Consider the following 6,000-nt stretch of genomic DNA (forward strand, 5'->3'; position numbering starts at 1 on the left):
TCCCCAGGTTGATAGGGCAGTTGCGCACCATCTATGCCCGGTAGCCCTACCTCCTGGCGGGGTCGCCCGTACTCCGTCCAAGCCCTGTAGGACAACATCCTCGCTTAACGCGAAGGCCTACACTACGGCTGGACGCGCTGCCTCCGCCCTGCATGCGATGGCCCTCCTGCAAGTCCACCAGGCCAAAGCACTCAGAAACATGCACGGGGTGGACCTGATCCTGATGTGCTGCAGGAACTGCGCTCAGCGACCGACCTGCGCCCTGAGAGCGGCGAAGGCCACAGCGCAGGCACTTTCGGACAGACGATGGCCACCCTAGTGGTCCAGGAACGCCATCTTTGGCTCAACCTGGTCGAGATGCGTGAGGCTGACAAGAACCGCTTCCTGGACGCACCTGTCTCCCAGATTGGCCTTTTCGGTGACACCGTCGAGGACTTCGCCCAACAGTTCTCCGCGGTGAAGAAGCAGACGGAGGCCATTTCGCACATCATGCCCCGCCGCAGACCTGCCGCTCACGGGCCCTGCCCGTCTGCCCGCCGAGGCGTCCCCTGCGAGGAAACCAGCTCCTGCTCCGCCTCAACCCGGGCCCAGCTCTCAGCCCCAGCGTCGAGCACTCCGCAGGCGGCGCACGCCCCTGTCTCACGAACCCCCTCCAGGACCCGGAAGGCTCCCAAGCGTTCCTGAGACAGTCGACCCAGAGCCGAAGACGTTAGCTCCGGAGGTGGTAAGACCGCTCCGTCCCCGGTGGAGGGCCGGGTGGAGAATCCTTTGTTTTTTCATTTGCCACACCCCTGGCGGGGGCTGTGGTACCCACATTCTCAATAAAAAGCTATTTCCTTTGCCTCTGGGTCACCTGGCCCGCAAATGCCGTTTTCACGGCAATGTGCTTTCAGATCACAACAGTCCCGGTACACGGACGCGGCGATCCGCCTTCCGCCTGCCCACGACTGTCCCCGGCCGGCCGGTTCAGGCGAGTCCAGAGGGCGCCAGCATCAGACCTCCTCCTCAGTCACGAACCCGCCCCTGCCGGTGCGCGGAGCAAGGTAAGTGCTTTGAGTCTATTCTCAGCACCTCAGCCTCAGGCCGCAACGAAGCCGCCCGACGCTGCATTACCTGTTCCGCCCGCTGCGAGGCCCGCCGGTACGTCCAAAATACTGCGTCCCTTTGGTGCCCCTAAGCGCAGAGCTGGGAAGCGTGGCTTTCGCTTCCCAACGCGTCACGCTGGCTGCACCGGACCATTCGACTTCGGTTCACGCAATTCAGTTTGCCCGGCTCCGCCCCCTTCAGGAGCGTCCGCTCTTCCGCAGTACACGGCGAGCACGCCAGTTCCCTGCGCCGCGAAATCGCGACCCTCTTAGCCAAGAGCGCGGTAGAGCCCGTCCCTCCAACCGAAATGAGGAAGGGTTTCTACAGCCCTTACTTCATTGTACCCAAAAAGGCGGTGGCTTACGACCAATCCTGGACTTGCGAAGTTTTCAATCGGGCCTTGTTAAAACTACCGTTCAAAATGCTTACGCAGAGAAATATTCTGGCTGGCGTTCAGCATCTAGATTGGTTCGCAGCGGTGGACCTGAAGGACGCGTACTTTCACGTCTCAATTCTGCCACGACACCGACCCTTCCTACGGTTCGCGTTCGACGGCCAGGCGTTTCAGTACAAAGTCCTCCCCTTCGGCCTGTCTCTGTCCCTCGCGTCTTCACGAAAGTCGCAGAGGCGGCCCTTGCCCCGCTACGAGTAGCCGGCATCCGCATTCTCAACTACCTCGATGACTGGCTCATCCTAGCACACTCTCGAGTGTTACTATGCACACACAGAGACCAGGTGCTCCGGCACCTCAGCTGCTTGGGGCTTCAGGTCAACTGGGAAAACAGCAAGCTCACCCCGGTTCAGAGCATCTCTTTTCTCGGGTTGGAGTTAGACTCAGTCTCAATGACAGCACGTCTCACGAGCGAGCGTGCTCAGTCGGTGCTGGACTGCCTCGCTTCCTTCAAGCCAGGCACAGTGGTCCCTCTAAAACTTTTCCAGAGGCTCCTGGGGCATATGGCGTCCTCCGCGGCGGTCGCGCCGCTGGGGTTGATGCATATGAGACCACTCCAGCACTGGCTCCAGACTCGAGTCCCGAGACACGCATGGCACCGCGGCACGCGTCGGGTAAGGATCACCCCGCCTGCCTCAAAACACTCCGACCCTGGACAGACCTCTGCTTTTTACGGGCAGGAGTGCCCCTGCAGCAGGTGTCCGGCGGCGTCCTGGTCACAACCGACGCCTCCGGTCGGGTGGGGTGCCGTGTGCAGTGGGCGCGCAGCAGCGGGCCGTTGGAAAGGGGCCCGCTGCGTTGGCACATCAATTGCCTGGAGTTGCTGACCGTCCTCCTTGCTCTCAGGAAGTTCCTCCCGTTAGTTCGGGACAAACATGTCCTCGTGAGATCGGACAGCACCACGGTGGTGGCGTGCATAAATCGCCAAGGCGGCGTACGCTCCGCCACATGTCACAACTTCGCCCGCCGTCTCCTCCTATGGAGCCAGCAGCGACTCAAGTCAGCTGCGTGCCACTCACATCCCGGCAAGCTCAGCGTCGTAGCGGACGCCGCTATCACGACAACGCCTGCCCGGCGGGAGTGGAGGCTTCACCCCAGTCGGTCCAGCTGATTTGGGAGCGGTTTGGCAAGGCCCAGGTAGACCTGTTAGCCGCCCAGGAAACCTCCCACTGCCCGCTCTGGTGCGCCCTAACAGAGGCTCCCCTCGGGACAGGCAGCTGGCACACAGCTGGCCCTCGGGGCTGCGCAAGTACGCATTCCCCCAGTGAGCCTTCTTGCACCGGTGCTGTGCAAGGTCAAGGAGGGCGAGGAGCAAGTCACGTTGGTGGCCCCCTACTGGCCCACTCGGACTTGGTTCTCAGAACTCAGGCTCATCGCGACAGCTCCTCCCTGGCGAATTCCCTGAGAAAGGACCTCCTCTCTCAGGGGCCGGGGCACGCTCTGGCACCCGCGCCCAGACCTCTGGAACCTCCACGTCTGGTCCCTGGGCCGGGACGCGGAAGAGCTAGCCGGCTTACCGGCGACCGTTGTGAATACCATCAACCAAGCCAGAGCTCCCTCTACCAGGCACCTTTATGCCCTAAAGTGGCGCTTGTTCGCAGATTGGTGTTCTTCCCGAGCCGAAGACCACGCAGAGATGCGTGATTAGGTCAGTGCTTCTGTTCCTACAGGAGAGGCTGGACAGGAGGCTGTCCCCGTCCACCCCTCAAGGTGTATGTTGCCGCTATCGCCGCCCACCACGATCCTGTAGACGGCAAGTCTTTGGGTAAGCATGACCTGATCCTCAGGTTCCTGAGAGCGCCGGAGGTTGAATCCCTCCCGGCCAGGCCTAGTTCCCTCCTGGGATCTCTCGGTAGTCTTGGCAGGACTCCAGAGACCTCCCTTCGAGCCGCTCGAATCAGTTGGACTCAGGGCCCTCTCTCTTAAGGCGGCCCTGCTGATCGCTTCGCCTCCATTAAGAGGGTCGGGGACCTGCAAGCGTTCTCTGTCAGCGACACTTGCCTGGAGTTCGGTCCGGCAGATACGTCTGTGATCCTAAGACCGCTGACCGGGCTATGTGCCCAAGGTTCCTACCACACCATTCTGAGATCAGGTAGTAAACCTGCAAGCGCTGCCCGGGAGGAGGCAGACCCAGCCCTTTCGTTGCTGTGTCCAGTGCGCGCCTTGCGCATTTACCTGGACCGCACACAGAGCACCAGACGCTCTGAGCAGCTCTTTGTCTGCTTTGGGGGACGGCAGAAAGGGAATGCCGTCTCCAAACAGAGGCTCGCCCACTGGGTTGTCGATGCCATCACACTGGCTTATCACACCCAGGCCGTGCCCCTACCCTTACGGGTCCGAGCTCACTCAACAAGGGGTGTTGCGTCCTCGTGGGCACTGGCCGTGGGCACTGGCCAAGGGCACCTCCCTAGCAGACATCTGTAGAGCCGCGGGTTGGGCAACACCCAACACCTTCGCGAGGTTTTACAACCTCCGCGTTGAGTCGGTTGCGTCTCGTGTTTTCTCAGGTCCGAGCCCGTAGAACTCGGTAACACGTTAGACCGACCGGCCAGGTGGATCGCTTGCGCCCAGCGCCCTTTCCTGACGTCAAGGTAAAGTAGTGCGCCTTCTTCCCAGGAAAGCGCCCACTCGAGTCGGGCCCCTGGTCGATTCCTCCCCAGCCCTCCGGGTCCGCGGTTCAGCAGAGGAACTTCGCCGACCCAAGCCACTGCGGGTACCCTGATGGCTACCCTGTACTGGCATAGGTGCTCCACAGGTAAAGTAGAAGGCCTCCTGTGCGGACGCCCCTGTGCGTATTTCCACGGTTCTGTCCCCTTACGAGCGGACCCCGTGTCTCCCTTAGGCAGTTACAGCTGCCCCGGTCGCCGTGCTGTAGCAACTCCCCCTTCGAGGCTGGGATCTACCACCGCACCATACTTTCCACACGAGCCCTAAGAGCGGCCGTGTGGCGTGTCTACCACTTTTCCTCCCCAAGAAAAAGGGCAGGTGTGGTCTCCGCGAGGGTCTGGTAAGACCCCTTCCCTATATGCGTGTAAGGGCCCCGGCCGTGATTGCTCTATCGCGAGAAACATAGAGAGAAAGAGGCCCAGCCAGGCTGGCCCGTTCCCATGTTGGCAAACATCGCCTTGTTCCCCTCCAGGGTAACTAGAAGGATCCCGATGTTCGTATGGGGCATTGGGGAAGAGTACGTGCAGCCGGGTACAGACGATGCGTGGCACTGGATGAATCCCTGCCCGCCTCTGTATCGGCAGTTCACGTACACGGTTCAGCACATGGCAAGATTGGAATGGGTCCCCTAGTGTCGCTTCTCCGACACAACGTGGAGAGGCGACAGAAGGGGAACGTTTGGTTACGTATGTAACCTCCGTTCCCGAGGGAGGAACGACACGTTGTGTCTTTCCTCCGCCATGTCACTGAACCGAGCCACTGTTGTGGCCGGACCATTTCCGGCTCCTCAGAAAAATCCTGAATGAACTCCCGTATTTGCCCCGCTTAAATACCCGTATGTCCGGGGGCGGGGTATGCAAATACTGGCTGCCAACTCCCATTGGCCCTTTTCAATAAGATCAGAGGTGAATATCGGCGCTCAAGAGAGACCCCTAGTGTCGCTTCTCCGACACAAAGTGTCATTCCCTCCCTCGGGGAACGGAGGTTACATACGTAACCAAACGTTCTTCTTATTGGACAGGTAAACTTACATAACTGTAAAACATGTGAAATATAATGCCATAAGGATTGATCTGTGTCATATTAGCTAACTTGATCTTGCCTGCTAATGCTGACGAATTTCAAGCTACCTTGCTTCATAATTTTATATAATAATTTCAACGATCTTCTCTTTATATTAAAAAACATACAATAGTGCAACAGTAACTGTCTGGTATAGTTAGTATGTAAGCTGTATGTGTGTATCAGTACGCTATGTTAGCTGAGAAGTATTTTTAGTTTAGTCTCAAAGTTTGTAGTAAAACAATCATAGCTGTCATTTTAATTATGCTCCCTCATCAGTCAGCCTGATGTTGGTGAATCACGTTCAGCGTCTTTGTACGTTACATACTTGTTTTGGTCGATGCTCGCGTGCCAATGGAGTGTGTGCAAGAGCGCGAGCAACAGGTGCTGCTGCAGTTCAATTAACGGCCACAGGTGTCACTAATAACAAGGCTTTGTGAATCTTACATACTGCACCTTTAAGCATGACTGTTTTGTTTTTCTCTTTTCTGTTTATTACCTCGGCAGACTTTATTTTTGATCATTACAATAGAGAAACACATCAGAAATTAATTTGTTTTATTTCATTTTAATGTCTGTTAGTTTATAGTTTGTAAATTCTGCTTTACTCTGTTTAGATTTTATTCAAATAAAAGTTTCACATGTGTCAGAAATGTCCAGTTGTTAGTAACAGTAATATATCCTACATAGTGTCATGTAAAGATGCTAAGGTTTTCATAATTTGTTGACATTGT

Source organism: Xyrauchen texanus, chromosome 11 (assembly GCF_025860055.1).
Source record: "Xyrauchen texanus isolate HMW12.3.18 chromosome 11, RBS_HiC_50CHRs, whole genome shotgun sequence".
In the NCBI taxonomy this organism is placed as follows: domain Eukaryota; kingdom Metazoa; phylum Chordata; class Actinopteri; order Cypriniformes; family Catostomidae; genus Xyrauchen; species Xyrauchen texanus.